The sequence below is a fragment of the Lactuca sativa genome, chromosome 8 (assembly GCF_002870075.4).
Source record: "Lactuca sativa cultivar Salinas chromosome 8, Lsat_Salinas_v11, whole genome shotgun sequence".
NCBI classification, from domain to species: Eukaryota; Viridiplantae; Streptophyta; class Magnoliopsida; order Asterales; family Asteraceae; genus Lactuca; species Lactuca sativa.
In genome coordinates, this window is record NC_056630.2 from 263,963,500 (window position 1) to 263,981,904 (window position 18,405).

Consider the following 18,405-nt stretch of genomic DNA (forward strand, 5'->3'; position numbering starts at 1 on the left):
CAAAAATAATGTAACACAAAATAATATGAGATGAGTCTTGAATGCACTCCATCTTCTCAAAAGCTGGCCTCGGTACCTGTCTACTGATGACCTGAGAATACAAGTTATTTTGAAAGAGTTTATCAGCATTAAGCTGGTGAGTTCATAAGTATTTTAGTGTCAATGTTTGTTGGCAAAAACGTTTGAACCTGTCTCAATGTATAAGTTTGTAAAAATGTAAGTAAATGTTTGAAAGTGTTTGCAAAAGTTTGAATCTCTCAGAAAATCCTATATTTTCTATAAAAGTAACCTTCTACCAAGGCTTAACTGTCTTGTATACTCGTTTGTTGTAAAAGTGTATAATTACCCAAGTAACTATCATTTAATAAAATATAGTTTTTACATTAATGCTGAAGTGAGATTATCACTAAACCATGTAACGGGTAAATCATTGTAGTACTGTAGCTTTGTATAATAAGAACTACTGATGTACTAATTACTACTACCTTAAACCGGATTTATATTAAGGTATATTGTGATAAATTGCACCATGCTATCGACTGGTAACAACGACATAATGAATGGTCATAATAAAGAAATGACGTTTGGCACCCGCAGACCTGCAGGTCCGGCTGTAGCTAGCAGCATGGTGTAGGATAGTCAATCCAGTATAGATCTATACGCAAACTCACGCTCTCCCTCCAAGAGAATTCTGGCTACAACTCGGGCCATGACATTTAAGGCATGCTTCGACACAGTGGATCACAATTGTTAACGTATTCATGTATATGTAATGTTTCTCGTTCTAGTATAGTGGTATATGTTCATGTTTCTAGTATAACTGTATATGTACATGTTTCTAGTATAGCTGCATAAGTACTTGTTTCTAGCATAGCTGCATATGAACTTGTTTCTAGTATAGCTGTATATGTACTTGTTTCTAGTATAGCTGTATATGTACTTGTTTCTAGTATAGCTGTATATGTACTTGTTTCTAGTATAACTGTATATGTACTTGTGTTACCCCGATGGTAACTAACTATTGATGTACTGATAAGTATGAATATGGAAGTACTTTTATGTCTATACATGTATATATGATATATAAGTAATATGGAAACGACCTTCGGATGGTCACCCGAAATCCCACCAGACCACATCCAAATCGAGAAAAAGGAAATAGGGCGGATGGCCTTCCTAAGCCCTTTAAACATTATTTATATATCTATACATATATGGGCATGCAATTGAATATGTAAAAGCATAAACAAGTTTTCATAAGACATTTGAAGCATAAATATAATTTCAAGAGAAGATCGACTTGATGTCGATCTATAAAACCATTTGAAGGCATAAGTTGATGAAACAGTTTAAGTATAAGAAGCATTTGTTTGAATCACAGTTTGTAAATAAGTTTGGATAGTAAAAGAGTTTGTAAAACATTTCAAAGTAAAGCAGTTTGATAAACAGTTTGAACAGTGGTAAAAATCGTTGGTTTCCTAGTTATTAATCACATGTGATTAAATGCAATCACATGTGATTGAAGCAATAACTATAAGTATTTGACTTGTATTCCCCCCCATAAAGTATTTAAAACATTTAAAATCATTTCAAAGGTTGATTCAAGGCGTATGAACTCACTTGTGGTGAGTCGTTTGAATTGCAGTGTCGGATACCGTGCTAGGTGGCAAACGGAGACTTGTTTACACGCACGAGCCTAGTTATCATATAATAAGCATATATATAACTAATTAGACAAATAATAACTTAATAAATAAGTTAAAACACTTAGGAACATGTAAACACTTTTTATAAGTGTTTAAGGTCCAAATGGTTGCATCTAAGCTGCTACGAGACAAGGCAAAAGGGTTTGAAACATCAAATGGCCTTGCATAAGAATTCACCACCCAACAAACCCCACCCTTTGGAGTTTATGGCCGTAAACTCATGGGTTTATGGCCGTGAACTCCTCACATTGTGGTTTTGGGTGTTTTAAAGTGTTATCTTGATCCTAGAACACTCCTAGCTTTGTTGGAATAACACATGAAGTAGTTTAAGGCCCTAGAATGCTCCATAGGGGAGTTTACGGCCTAAAGTCCATTTACCCTAGAGTTTACGGCCGTAAACTCATATGGGGTGATGGATTTTAATTGTTTTGAGGCACTTGCACATCAAGGATGGCTTCCATGATTTTATCTAAGGCTAATGGGGACAAGAGGCACACTTTTGTGCCTTCACTTGGAGTTTACGGCCCAAGAGGTGTTCCTTGGCCGTAAACTCCCTTTAAGGGATGTTCTTGATGGCTTTTCCTCCCCATTAAAGTCCTAGGTGCTCAATGGTAATTGTCTTAAGGCCTTAGGTGTGTTTGGAATGCTTTATACCCTAGAAAAAGGGGTTTACGGCCCAAGAGATATTCTTGGCCGTAAACTCCTATAACTTAATGATTTTGAAGTGTTTTGATGTCTAAAATAGGTACAAGCATTTGAGGGTTAAAGTCCTTAAGCATTAGGGGTGGTTTAGGGCACTAAATGCCCTTGAAAAGGGGTTTACGGCCCAAGAGAAGTTCTTGGCCGTAAACTCCAATTACTTGTGTTTATTGGTTGCTTTTTAGTCACAAATGTTTATACACTAACCCCTAAACAAGTTGTCTAACAAGGAATCGGGACTAGGAAGCCTTAAAAGTTCCATTTTGGAGTTTACTCCCCAAGAACGTTCTTGGGCGGTAAACTCCCAGATCTTGTAATCTAAACATGTAATTTGTGTTATAAAGCATCTAACAAGCATTGAAACACATTTAGTAAAGTAGACTCACAATCTGGGATGAAAACCCGAAGATCCGTCAGAGAGAATATGGCTTTTCTCTAATTGGAATTGTGAATAATGAATTAATTTAATTCAGAAAACTATTTATAGTCCTGGAATATTTTGACAGAAAATATTTTTATTCCCGATATAGGACTGTAACATTATGAAACTTGAAATGCTCAAATTTCACAAAACCAGGAGCATCCACTCTCCTGATATCTCCTTAAACATAAACCCTAATGTACACAAACTTGTTCGGAAAAGTGTGAAAATCACAGAAACTGGACTAGCTTCTATTGGATAGATAATGTTCGTACAAATGGAAATTTCGGGTTGTCACATCATCCCCCTGTTAGAGGGAATTTCGTCTCGGAATTAGAATTTAAGCAAATAAGAGTTACAAACAATTAAGCGAAAAGATGAGGGTATTTCAACTTCATCTGATCCTCGCGTTCCCAAGTGAATTCCGGTCCTCGCTTGGCGTTCCAGCGAACCTTCACGATAGGGATACAGCTTTGTTTCGTCTGCTTGACCTCACGGTCCATGATCTCTACAGGTTCTTCCACGAAGTTGAGGCTCTCGTTGATCTCGATCTCGTCGAGTGGGATTACGAGAGTCTCGTCGGACAGACACTTTTTCAAGTTAGATACGTGGAATGTAGAATGTACGTTATGAAGTGTGTCGGGTAGGTCGAGTTTGTAAGCTACGGGGCCGACTCTGGCAAGAATCTCGAAAGGCCCTATGTACCTCGGGTTAAGCTTTCCACGCTTGCCGAAGCGTATCAAGCCCTTCCAGGGTGAGACCTTGAGAAGGACTCGGTCTCCCACCTGAAATTCCAAAGGTTTTCTTCGTTTATCGGCGTAGCTCTTCTGTCGGTCTCTAGAGGCTTTCAATCGTTCACGGATCTGAACGATTTTCTCTGTCGTTTCCCGAATGATTTCCGGACCGGTGAGAGTACTGTCGGAAGCTTGCCCTCTTGCTAATTGGGTATCACCCACCTCAGCCCAGCACAGAGGGGATCTACACTTGCGGCCGTAGAGAGCTTCGAATGGAGCAGCCTTGATGCTCGTGTGATAACTGTTATTATAGGAAAATTCGACAAGGGGCAAATGAGTATCCCATGCTTTCCCAAAATCAATCACACAGGCTCGCAACATATCTTCCAGTGTTTAGATGGTCCTCTCACTCTGTCCATCGGTCTGTGGATGGTAGGCTATGCTCATGTCCAGCCTTGTTCCTAGGGAATGTTGTAGTGATTGCCAAAATCTTGAGGTGAACCTACTATCTCTATCGAAGATAATGGAAATAGGTACACCATGCAACCGTACTATTTCCCTAATGTATGTCCTCGTAAGTTTCTCCATCTTGTCGGTTTCTTTGATAGGCAGGAAGTGCGCAGACTTGGTCAATCTATCAACGATGACCCATATGGTGTCAAGTCCACCCGTTGTCTTGGGCAACTTGGTTATGAAATCCATAGTGATCCGCTCCCACTTCCACTCTGGAATCTCTGGTTGTTGCAGTAAACCAGAGGGCTTCTGGTACTCGACCTTAACCTTTGCGCAAGTAAGGCATTTACTCACGAAGGTAGCAATCTCTGCTTTCATATTAGGCCACCAGTATAGCTTTTTAAGATCCAGATACATCTTATCTGAACCTGGGTGGACGGAGTACCGAGTGTTGTGCGCCTCGGTCATGACCAAGTCTCGGAAACCACCGTGTTTCGGTGTCCAGATCCGGTTCATGAAATATAAAGCTCTGTCACCCTTGGCTTCAAAGTTCTTGTCCATTCCCCTAAGGGATTCACTCGACACATTTTCAGGTTTCATGGCCTCAAGTTGAGCCGCCTGAATTTGATTAGTCAGGTGTGAATGGATGGTTATTGATAATGACTTGACTTTGCGACCAGAATATTCCTTCCGACTTAGGGCGTCCGCTACTACGTTGGCTTTACCCGGATGATAACGAATATCGCATTCGTAGTCACTGAGTAGCTCGACCCACCGTCGTTGTCTCATGTTGAGCTCCTTCTGATCGAAAATATGTTGTAAACTCTTGTGGTCGGTAAAGATAGTGCTCTTCGTTCCATACAAGTAATGTCTCCAGATCTTTAGAGCAAACACTACTGCTCCTAGTTCAAGATCGTGGGTCGTGTAGTTAACCTCGTGTGTCTTCAACTGTCTCGAGGCATAGGCGATGACCTTACCTCGCTGCATCAGAACACATCCGAGTCCTTGATTTGATGCATCGCAATAGACTACGAAGTCTTTTATTCCCTCCGGAAGGGCTAATATTGGTGCGGTGCACAAGGCTCGTTTGAGCGTTTGGAACGCTCTTTCTTGCTTCTCTTCCCAATCAAAGGCCACGCCTTTCTGGGTCAGGGTCGTAAGAGGTTTCGCTATTCGGGAGAAGTTCTGAATGAACCTGCGGTAGTAGCCAGCGAGACCTAGAAATTGACGAATTTCCGTAGGCGTCTTTGGCGCTGACCAGTTCTCAATGGCCTTTATTTTGGATGGGTCCACGTGGATTCCCTCTTCGCTTACCACGTGTCCTAAGAATTCGACTCTTCGGATCCAAAATTCACATTTCGAGAACTTCGCAAAAAGTTTCTCTTTTCGTAGTGTCTCTAGAACTTGTCGCAGGTGATCGCCATGCTCTTTCTTACTTCGGGAGTAGATCAGGATGTCGTCGATGAAAACGATGACGAACTGATCCAAGTAAGGTCGGCATACTCTATTCATCAGATCCATGAAGACTGCGGGCACATTGGTCAATCTGAATGGCATCACCACGAACTCGTAGTGTCCGTAACGAGTTCGGAAGGCTGTCTTCGGCACATCCTCCTTTAGCACTTGTAACTGGTGATATCCGGATCTCAAATCAATCTTGGAAAAATAGTTCGCCCCTTGCAGTTGGTCGAATAGATCATCTATGCGCGGCAGAGGGTAGCGATTCTTGATCGTCAATTTGTTGAGTTCTCTGTAGTCGATACACATACGGAATGATCCGTCTTTCTTCTTAACGAACAAGACCGGTGCTCCCCAAGGTGAGAAACTTGGTCTTATAAAGCCCTTGCTGAGCAGTTCGTTAAGTTGACCAGAGAGTTCTTGCATCTCGGCTGGTGCTAAACGGTAGGGCGACTTGGCTACTGGGGTAGCTCCTGTGACTAAGTCAATTCTGAACTCGACTTGTCGTTGCGGAGGTAATCCGGGTAACTATTCTGGGAAAATGTCGGGGAAGTCGCTCACTACAGGGATGTTCTTTAGTTCTTTCGTTTCCAGGTTCGTGTCGACGACGTGAGCAAGGAATGCGTGGTATTCTTTGCGCATATATTTCTGTGCTTGAATACTAGATATAATGCGAAGACTCGCACCAGGTTTGTCGCCGTAGACTATAAGAGTTTCGTTAGACGGGAGGTTTAGTCGGACTGCTTTCTCGTAGCACATGATGTCGGCGCGATGAAGACTTAACCAATCCATGCCGATAATAACGTCGAAACTTTTTATTGAGACCGGCATAAGGTCGATTGGGAATGAATGGTTATCTAAGGTTAGAAGACAACCTAAGTATATGCTATTAGTACTTTCAGTTTTCCCATTGGCCATTTCTACTGTGAATTGTTCATTAAGTGCGTGTGGTTGTTGCTTAAGCATGCGAGCAAATTTGTGGTTTACGAAGCTTCGCTCCGCTCCACTATCGAACAGAATGCATGCATAGGAGTTATCAAGGAGGAACGTACCAGTTACCACTGTCGGGTCAGCAACTGCTTCCCCGTGGCCTATAGCTAGTACCCTCCCTGCTCCTCCAGTATTCCTCGCCTTGGGGCAGTCCCTTTTAAAGTGGCCTGTTTCGCCACATCCATAGCAAGTTGGGCTCGCGCCTGAGCCAGGAACTTGGGAGATCGGTTGTGCCGGGAACTTACAGAAACGGACGGTGTGTCCTTTTCTGTTGCAGTTAGAACACTGCATTTCACGGCAGGCGCCGTTGTGGTGGAAGTTGCATTTGTTGCACTTCGACAAACTTCCAGCATACTGCTTCCCCGGAGCAGTAACAGCAGTAGGGGTTACCGCAGCATGTACTGCCACGATTTGCTGTTTCTTTGAAGCTCGCTGCTTCTTCTTCTCATCCCAGAACTTCCGCTTGGTGCCAGCGGGTTTAGAGGGTTCTGGGATGGCTAGGGTGGTTGTGGTTGCAGGGGTTTTGACTCCATGGTCAATGAGTCTTTGTGCCAATCGCTTGGCACTGTCGAAGGTAGCGGGGTTCGATGCTAAGACATTCCCCTGGTACGGAGGCACTAGCCCCCATACATACCGTTCGATCTTTTTCCCTTCGGTGGGAACCATATTGGGGCATAAGGCCACCAGTTCGCTAAATCGGGCAGTATAAGCGATCACATTGGTGCCCTTCATGGTCAGATTCCAGAGTTCATGTTCTAACTTCTGGACTTCGCCCCTCGGGCAGTATTCCTCAGTCATGAGGTCCTTCATCGTTTCCCAGCCCATGTCGTTAGCCACGACGAGAGTTAGGGCTTTGACGTGGCCGTTCCACCACGTCAGGGCTTTATCCTCAAAGGTGCATGCGGCATATTTCACTTTGCACGCAGCAGGGCATGAACAGATTTCGAAGACTGATTCAGTCTTCTCGAACCATTGCGAGAGAGCAATGACTCCGCTGGTGCCATAGAAAGGCTTCGGCTTGCAATTTGTGAAATCCTTGTAAGAGCACTCTCTTGAGCGCACAGGGATTTCGACTGGAATAGATTCAACAGGGGTTCCACCTCTGCTAGCATCGGATGAGTGATACTGAGCCATGGCAGTTGCCACTGCTGCAGCTACGGCAGCATTCAGGGCTGCAGTATCGATGACCGGAGGCGGTGGAGGATTATTCCTATTCCTGGGAGTCTTGCGAGGAGGCATCTTTCAGCTATAAGTTTATAAAGACACGAAAGATGAGAAGAATCAATTTGCAAGCAACGTGAAAGTGACACATGGACTAACTAACCATAGCCCAACAGTTGAATGAGTGTTTGAAATCACAATAAGAAATATCAGTAGGAATACACAAGTGTACAAATTTTTCCCACAGATTAGATAGATTTCAATGGTACGGGTATTACTGATGTAATAAGTTCAAGGAAAATCGACCTAACAGTAGGTCTTACATCATACCAAAAGATAAGACTGACAGTCTTAGATTCCTAATTAGAGTATTGAAAGTTAGGAATATTTTACAGACAAGTGCTACTTAGAGCACATAAGTTCAAGGCTATCCCTCAATCAAAAGACAGAGATGTACTAGACATCATCTAATGGCGATGGGAATTCCTCGGGCGAGCCCTGAGGTCGGACACTTGGCGAAACACCTCTTGAAGGTGTCGATTCTGAGCTCTCTGACGAGCTCTAAATTCCATGACCTCAGCTCGGGAGGCAGCCATCTGTTGTTGTAGGGTTTCGTTGGTTCTCCGGGTCCGTTCCATGTCTTCTTCAAGACGGCGGATGCGGACTGTGTTGACACCTGAATTGGCATCAATCTCCATGACCCGGTCGATGGCTGCTCGACCTTGCTCGACATTACGAGCTATTCTGCGGATGATTACCGGCAGAGCTCTGTCAGCAGAGCCACCATCGCTGATGTTGTAAAAGGTTCGGTCCCCAAAGTATGGTAAGGGTTGACCCTGTTCATCACTCCAGCGGTTCAGGTTGTTTGCCCACATGGGTGTAGGACCTAGAAACGCTGGTCGAGGGTTGTTGTTCGGGGCTTGACCTACAAGTGGTAGGTTGTTGACTTCAGGCTCGGAGTCAGATCCATCAGAAAAGCCTTCTGCGAGGTGATCATCCAAAGGGATTGGATGATCATCTTCGGGCTCTTCCTCGATCCACCCGGCATTGCCTTCATTAGGAAAGTACGGGTCGCCATGATGGAATCCAGCCATTTAGATCTACGCGAGAAGAGAGATATAAGAATATAGTATACGTGTAACTAGTAGCACAAAATACTCCTATAGTATTTTAAGTTTAAGTTCTACTGATCTTCTTGTGGTAGTGTTGGTAAGTTTTTAGACTTGTTAACATATCACAACCATTCTAGGGCATATGCTAATCACTCCTAGGACCAGCATAGTTGATCAGGCTATGCCATTCCCAGGACTGACCATACATCCCCAAGCTCACTTGTGATATTTAACAATCGTAATACTTTTGTTCTTGTCATTATGACACTTATTTTAGTATGAATGCGGACTAGTATACTTAATTAAATATTTTATTATTTAAAGTATAGACTCTTGGTCAGAGTGTTTTAATCCCATTTGGGTTTATAGATTAGTATATCTTTTATGGGTTGATATACTTGATTCACTATAAACAATGCTCTGATACCAATCTGTCACACCCCAAAACCAAGAACGGCGGAAACGTTCTGGGGCGGAGGACGTCATGTATAGTATCACAACACAGTAAATGTAAATAAGTAAACAACATCATCCATTGCATTAAATATATAATTTTAATACAAGTGTGTTCTGTACAGTTATAGACACCAAAAATAATGTAACACAAAATAATATGAGATGAGTCTTGAATGCACTCCATCTTCTCAAAAGCTGGCCTCGGTACCTGTCTACTGATGACCTGAGAATACAAGTTATTTTGAAAGAGTTTATCAGCATTAAGCTGGTGAGTTCATAAGTATTTTAGTGTCAATGTTTGTTGGCAAAAACGTTTGAACCTGTCTCAATGTATAAGTTTGTAAAAATGTAAGTAAATGTTTGAAAGTGTTTGCAAAAGTTTGAATCTCTCAGAAAATCCTATATTTTCTATAAAAGTAACCTTCTACCAAGGCTTAACTGTCTTGTATACTCGTTTGTTGTAAAAGTGTGTAATTACCCAAGTAACTATCATTTAATAAAATATAGTTTTTACATTAATGCTGAAGTGAGATTATCACTAAAATATGTAACGGGTAAATCATTGTAGTACTGTAGCTTTGTATAATAAGAACTACTGATGTACTAATTACTACTACCTTAAACCGGATTTATATTAAGGTATATTGTGATAAATTGCACCATGCTATCGACTGGTAACAACGACATAATGAATGGTCGTAATAAAGAAATGACGTTTGGCACCCGCAGACCTGCAGGTCCGGCTGTGGCTAGCAGCAAGGTGTAGGATAGTCAATCCAGTATAGATCTATACGCAAACTCACGCTCTCCCTCCAAGAGAATTCTGGCTACAACTCGGGCCATGACATTTAAGGCATGCTTCGACACAGTGGATCACAATTGTTAACGTATTCATGTATATGTAATGTTTCTCGTTCTAGTATAGTGGTATATGTTCATGTTTCTAGTATAACTGTATATGTACATGTTTCTAGTATAGCTGCATAAGTACTTGTTTCTAGCATAGCTGCATATGAACTTGTTTCTAGTATAGCTGTATATGTACTTGTTTCTAGTATAGCTGTATATGTACTTGTTTCTAGTATAGCTGTATATGTACTTGTTTCTAGTATAACTGTATATGTACTTGTGTTACCCCGATGGTAACTAACTATTGATGTACTGATAAGTATGAATATGGAAGTACTTTTATGTCTATACATGTATATATGATATATAAGTAATATGGAAACGACCTTCGGATGGTCACCCGAAATCCCACCAGACCACATCCAAATCGAGAAAAAGGAAATAGGGCGGATGGCCTTCCTAAGCCCTTTAAACATTATTTATATATCTATACATATATGGGCATGCAATTGAATATGTAAAAGCATAAACAAGTTTTCATAAGACATTTGAAGCATAAATATAATTTCAAGAGAAGATCGACTTGATGTCGATCTATAAAACCATTTGAAGGCATAAGTTGATGAAACAGTTTAAGTATAAGAAGCATTTGTTTGAATCACAGTTTGTAAATAAGTTTGGATAGTAAAAGAGTTTGTAAAACATTTCAAAGTAAAGCAGTTTGATAAACAGTTTGAACAGTGGTAAAAATCGTTGGTTTCCTAGTTATTAATCACATGTGATTAAATGCAATCACATGTGATTGAAGCAATAACTATAAGTATTTGACTTGTATTCCCCCCCATAAAGTATTTAAAACATTTAAAATCATTTCAAAGGTTGATTCAAGGCGTATGAACTCACTTGTGGTGAGTCGTTTGAATTGCAGTGTCGGATACCGTGCTAGGTGGCAAACGGAGACTTGTTTACACGCACGAGCCTAGTTATCATATAATAAGCATATATATAACTAATTAGACAAATAATAACTTAATAAATAAGTTAAAACACTTAGGAACATGTAAACACTTTTTATAAGTGTTTAAGGTCCAAATGGTTGCATCTAAGCTGCTACGGGACAATTCAAAAGGGTTTGAAACATCAAATAGCCTTGCATAAGAATTCACCACCCAAAAAACCCCACCCTTTGGAGTTTACGGCCATAAACTTATGGTTTTATGGCCGTGAACTCCTCACATGGTGGTTTTGGGTGTTTTAAAGTGTTATCTTGATCCTAGAACACTCCTAGCTTTGTTGGAATAACACATGAAGTAGTTTAAGGCCCTAGAATGCTCCATAGGGGAGTTTACGGCCTAAAGTCCATTTACCCTAGAGTTTATGGCCGTAAACTCATATGGGGTGATGGCTTTTAATTGTTTTGAGGCACTTGCACATCAAGGATGGCTTCCATGATTTTATCTAAGGCTAATGGGGACAAGAGGCACACTTTTGTGCCTTCACTTGGAGTTTACGGCCCAAGAGGTGTTCCTTGGCCGTAAACTCCCTTTAAGGGATGTTCTTGATGGCTTTTCCTCCCCATTAAAGTCCTAGGTGCTCAATGGTAATTGTCTTAAGGCCTTAGGTGTGTTTGGAATGCTTTATACCCTAGAAAAAGGGGTTTACGGCCCAAGAGATATTCTTGGCCGTAAACTCCTATAACTTAATGATTTTGAAGTGTTTTGATGTCTAAAATAGGTACAAGCATTTGAGGGTTAAAGTCCTTAAGCATTAGGGGTGGTTTAGGGCACTAAATGCCCTTGAAAAGGGGTTTACGGCCCAAGAGAAGTTCTTGGCCGTAAACTCCAATTACTTGTGTTTCTTGGTTGCTTTTTAGTCCCAAATGTTTATACACTAACCCCTAAACAAGTTGTCTAACAAGGAATCGGGACTAGGAAGCCTTAAAGTTCCATTTTGGAGTTTACTCCCCAAGAACGTTCTTGGGCGGTAAACTCCCGGATCTTGTGATCTAAACATGTAATTTGTGTTATAAAGCTAACAAGCATTGAAACACATTTAGTAAAGTAGACTCACAATCTGGGATGAAAACCCGAAGATCCGTCAGAGAGAATATGGCTTTTCTCTAATTGGAATTGTGAATAATGAATTAATTTAATTCAGAAAACTATTTATAGTCCTGGAATATTTTGACAGAAAATATTTTTATTCCCGATATAGGACTGTAACATTATGAAACTTGAAATGCTCAAATTTCACAAAACCAGGAGCATCCACTCTCCTGATATCTCCTTAAACATAAACCCTAATGTACACAAACTTGTTCGGAAAAGTGTGAAAATCATAGAAACTGGACTAGCTTCTATTGGATAGATAATGTTCGTACAAATGGAAATTTCGGGTTGTCACATGGAACATCACAGGGTCGAATTGAGAAGGAGGTGGTGACGGAGGGTCGTTGTTCCTTGAACTGGGCCTTTCTTTGGAGACATTTCGATCTAAAATGATTAGGAAAAAGAGGATGGTAAGTTCTCTTCATTAAATCAAGAGATATGAAACAAGGGATATCTCTTTATGACAGATATATAATTCTTTTAAGCGATGAAGTAGGAATGAATTATCATGGCAGATAAACTATCGCTAAAGGAATGATCGAGGGGCAATGCTTGAATGAGAATTTTCTACAACAAAGTTGGATTTAGAAATACTCCCGTAGTATTTCATGATTCGCGGCGACGACGACTCGTTGTTTGGGGTATTTGGGTAAGATTTAGGCATGCTGAACACCATAGTCACTCCCAGGCACATGTTGGTCGTGTGTCGAATGAATATAGTTGATCAGGCTATATTGATCCTAGACACGACTACATAACTGCCCAGGTTTAACCAGAACATCCAACACCCGTTTACTTATGTTTTGTTCTACTTGTAGTTACGAATCTCGACGGTTAGGTATACTTGTATACTTTTGAAAATACTTATATTTTAAAGTATACTTTTAGTTCAGAATACTTAGGCCCCTTTATGTTTATAGTCTTATACCACGTAAGGTTTGGTATACTTAGTTCACTATAAACAAGGGCTCTGATGCCAATCTGTCACACCCTGAATCCCAGGGCGGAAACGTTCCGGGGCAGAGGTGACTTCATGATGAATATCATAACCAATGTACATAGTAAGGGAAGTAAACACAAAACATTACATTACATAGATTTCATTACCTCTGTTTAAAAGTAAAGTGATATAAGTTTCATAGATACATAAGTTTAAACAAAATAAAGACCTGACTCCATACGCTCCGTCTTCTGCAAAAGAATGTGGGAATACCTGTCTAAGGAGAACCTAAAAATACAAGCAGTTTAAAAATTAGCATAAAGCTGGTGAGTTCATAAGCGGTTTGTTTTTCTGAAAATGTTCAAAATTCCTTTAGTTTTCTGAAAAAGTGGTTATCCAAGAAAATGCCATATTTTCTACAAAGTATTGTTTAGTTTTCCATTATGTTACACAATTCTGGTTATGAATAGTTGTTACCCCAGGAAAATCCTATATTTTCCTAAAAGTTGGTTATCAATCCGAAATGTAATGTAAAAGATGTATACTGAAAACCTGATTATCCTTGTGAAGTGTATGCTAGTTTTAAGACGTATATAAAACTATCAACATAGTAAACTAATTTCAAAGGTTATTAATTTACTATAATCATTATTACTAACAAGTAAATCTCTGTTATCCAAATTGCGAGTTTTATAACCATACTAAAGAGTAGATATGGCAAAGAAAAGGCCAGTATCATTTATGACTTTCGTCACCCTTGAACCTTTCGGTTCGGCTGTAGCTAGCAGCCAGGTGCGGGGTACTCATGTCACACCCCAAAACCAAGAACGGCGGAAACGTTTCGGGGTGGAGGACGTCATGTGGAGTATCCCAACAGTGTAAAGTAGTAAACAAGCAAACACATCATCCATTGCATGAAAAGTAAAGTTTTAATACATGTGTTTTCTTTCATAATGTACAACAATAACATGAATAATCAAAGTAATATGAGTCTTGACTATGCTCCGTCTTCTCAAAACCTGGCCATCGTACCTGTCTAACTGGTGACCTGAGAATACAAGTTATTTTGAAAGCGAGTATCAGCTTAAAGCTGGTGAATTCATAAGTATTTAAGTGTCATTGTCTTGTTTTGGAAAACTGTTATGAAAGTCTAGCAAATCTTTAAATGTAACAATTGATATAAGCTTAAAAACCCTAGAAAATCCCTTATTTCCTACTAGTATGAAATGTAATCTTCTACCAAGACCCAAATGTTTTGCTATGAAAATGATGGTTTTTCCTTCTTTTTGACTATTACAAACAATACTTAGTCTAACTCATCGTTTATGTGAATATATCACAAAATAAAGTAAAATAGGAAAAAGATATGATAGTCTTCTACCAAGACCTGAATGTTCTGTTATAAAAATGATGGTTTTTCCTTCTTTTTGACTATTACAAATGGTACTTAGTCTAACTCATCCTTTCTGTGAATGTATCACAAAATAAAGTAAAATAGGAAAAAGATATGATAGTCTTCTACCAAGACCTCAATGTTCTGTTATAAAAATGATACTTTTTCCTTCTTCTTGACTATTACAAATAGTAATTAGTCTAACTCATCGTTTATGTGAATGTATCACAAAACAAAGTAAATAGGAAAAATATAACCATGTAAGTGTTATCCTTTTGTATTAGGATTAACACGCCATCGCGGAAAGCGAAATGTATAACCTAATGAACATCCGAAGATTGTCCAATTGTCCTCTGTAGCAGCAGCAGGGTGGAGGAAGGGTTAGTCCCGTAAACGAATCCTAATATAAGTATTAACCGTAGACCTCCGTAGATGGTCATCAACCTCTGTAGCGAACAGTAGGCTCGAGGAATGGTTAGTCACGTAGCTGACTCCTAATATAAGTAGTAACCGTAGGCATCTGTAGATGTTCATCACCCACTGGTGCTAACAGCTAGGCTCCAGAATGGTTAGTACCGTCTAGACATCCCCTTGAACTGGGATGGGCAGGAAAATTTACACAGAAGGTACGAATAAATCTTCCTCGTAACTCTAGGTACAAGTATCCATGTAAGTGAATACAGGAAGAATGTATCTATGTAACAGTACTCATGTATGGTATTCATGTAAGCATATTCAGATAAATGTATCTATGTAAACGTACTCATGTATCATGTAAGCCTAGGTAAACGTACTCATGTATCTTGTAAGCATATGTAATTGTACTCATGTATCACGTAATGTCCATGAATGAACTGACTCTTGTGTGATTCCTTGTAATAGGAATAATGTTTTGTATCTTCTAACTATCCCTATGATAATTAACTGAAAGGTAATTGGTTGTTCAAGTAAGTTTGTACACCCTTTCTACACAAGAGTGTGGGAAACTGAATGAAAGATGAAAACTATAATCTCAAAACATTTATATGAACATAAGTGTATAAGTATAGTTTTGTTCAAGAAGGTAAAAATAATGATTTTGTAAGATATCTAAGAGTTTTGAACAATAATTAAGAGTGACTTGATGTCATTTTAATAAACATCTCAAAACTAATACTTTTGTTATCAAGGTATTTTAAGATAGAAATCCATTTCATGTATAACATTTTGAAGTATGTGAAATCTACTGGGTGAAAACACAGTTATAAAATACATAAGAGTGATTTAATAACATACTATTTTCTACTTGTATCCCCCCCCCCCCATTAAAGCATTTAAAATCATTTAAAACATTGATTAATGGATATGAACCCACCGGTTGTGAGTGGTTCTAGCGGGTACGCGTGTATGGATGAGAAGTTCCACGAATGAAGTCCTGAGACACAATAAGTCCTAAATGACATATAAGGACACATATTGACATGAATATAGTGTTTATAACATCTATATGAAAAGAAACACCTTCCGGGACTAGGTAACACCTTGACCAAGTGTTGGAATCACATGTGATTCAACATAGGAAGGTATAAAGGCACTCACATGAGTTTACTACCATGAGTTCACGGCCCAAGGGAGTTTACGGCCGTAAACTCATGGCCATTTCTGTTTATGAGGGTCCTAAAGGTCATAAAGAAGCAATCTAATTTCAAGCCTAAGCCTTTGGAAGTGTTTGTGGCATCAAAACACCCTTAACTTGAGTTCACGGCCGATGGACCATTTGGTCATGTGTTTGCAGCCGTAAACACTCATGGGTGTTGATATTTTTATTGTTTTGGGTCCTAGACACATCAAGGTAAGATTCTATGTTTGTCTCTTAGCTTAATGAAGGTCTTTAGGGCATTTTGGCACCCTAATATGGAGTTTGCGGCCCAAGAACTTCCTTGGCCGTGAACTCATTTCAACCCTTGATTCTATTTGTTTTGGATGCCTAAACATGTCATGGGTAGTCTCAAGGTTCATTTCCAAGGTTTGGAGGGACATTGGGCACACTTTGGCCGCCCTTGAAAAGGAGTTTACTCCCCAAGGTGTTCTTGGGCGGTAAACTCACAGATCTTAGTGTTTTGAGGTTGTTTTTTGTCCCTAAACTGATTAGTGTATAAGTCCACACTAGTTTCATGGCTTAAGGAAGGACTAGGCTCCATTTGGCTCTTGAAAAGGAGTTTACTCCTTAAGGTGTTCTTGGGTGGTAAACTCACAAATCTTGCTGTTCTGACATGATTTTGATGTTATTAAGCACAATCTAAGTTATATAATACAACTAGAGAGAGGGACTCACGATTTGGGATAAAAACCTGAAGATCCGTGAGAGAGAAAATGGGTTTTCTCTAGTTGGAAATGTAACTAATGAATGAATATGGCTCAGATTTCTATTTATAGTCCTGAGATTTTAGGCAGAAAATATTTTATTCCCGGAATGAACTCTAATATCATAGAGTATTGGAATAACAGTGTTGCACAAAACCCTAGTGCATCCACTCTCCTGATATCTCCTTAAGTGTTAAACCTGAAATACTCAAACTTATACCCAAAGTCTAGAATTTTTCTGTAACTATTCTAACTTCTATTGGCTTGATATGGTTTGTTCAGAATGGAAATTTCGGGTTGTCACATCATCCCCCTAAAGGGAATTTCGTCCCGAAATTAGAATTTAGGAAAGGAAGTAGGTACAAATGATCGAGTCATGAGGTGGAAGCTTCCTAATCGATTTGGTTCTCACGCTCCTAAGTGAAACCGGGTTCTCGGTTGGTATCCCAACGAACCTTCACTAACGGGCGATGGCGTTGCTTCGTCCGCTTGACCTCTTGGTTGGGGGTCACAACGGTTCTAATACGAAGGCGTGGATCTCGTTAATCTCGATCTCGTCGAGTGGTCTTACGAGAGTCCTAACGGAAAGGTATTGTTTCAAGTTCGAGACGTGAAGGGTAAAATGTACGTTACTGAGTTCGCGGAGTAGGTCTAGTTTTTGAGATACAGGACCGATTCTGGTAAGAATCTCGGAGGTCCTAACTATATTGGATTTAGCTTTCCATGCTTTACGAAGCGTATTTAAGCCATTCCCAGAGTGAGGTTTCTTAAAGAATTTGGTCTCTCACTTGGAATTCCAAAGGTTCTTTCTATTGCTTAACTTCCCAGACAAGGGCCACCCCTCGCTGGGTCAAAGTCAAAAGGGATTCTGAAGTTTGCGGGGAGTTTCTGAATGGAATATGATAGTAGGTCTGTAAGACCTAGTATTTGGCGAATTTTCCATCGGTGACTACGATGCCGACAAATTCCCAACGGTTTTGGATAATTTGCCAGAGTACTCAAGAATTTCCACGTCACTAATAGTGTGTCTCAGGAAATTTGACTCTTTAATTCCAAAACTCATGTTCAGAGAACTTTGCGAAAAGTATCTCCGAGGGTAATGTTTCTATGGGTTCTTTCTTACTACGAGGGTAGATAAGTAAGTCATTACATAGAGAAATGACGAACTGATCCCAGTAAGAAAGGCGTACCCCACTCATTTAGCTCATGAATACTATGAGCGTATTGGTTCTATCCGAGGGGTATCACTACGGACTCGAAGTGTCCGTATCGAGTTCGGAGGGTAGTCTTCAGGACATCCTTCCCTAACAATCGAACTGGTGATATTCGGATCTCAGGTCCATTTCTGAAAGTAATTCTTTCCCTGTGTTTGCTCAATCAACTCGTCTATGCGAGGCAGAGACAACGATTTCTAAATGAAATCTTAATGAAGTCTCTGGTCGTCGAGGTACATATGATGCACTCCGTCGACTTCTGGTAAGAATAAGACCGGAGCTCTCAAGGGTGAGAAGCCTGGTCTTCTAATTCTATTGTTGAGTAGTTCGCTGTGTTGTCTGGGCTGTTCTTGTATCTTCCGTAGGTG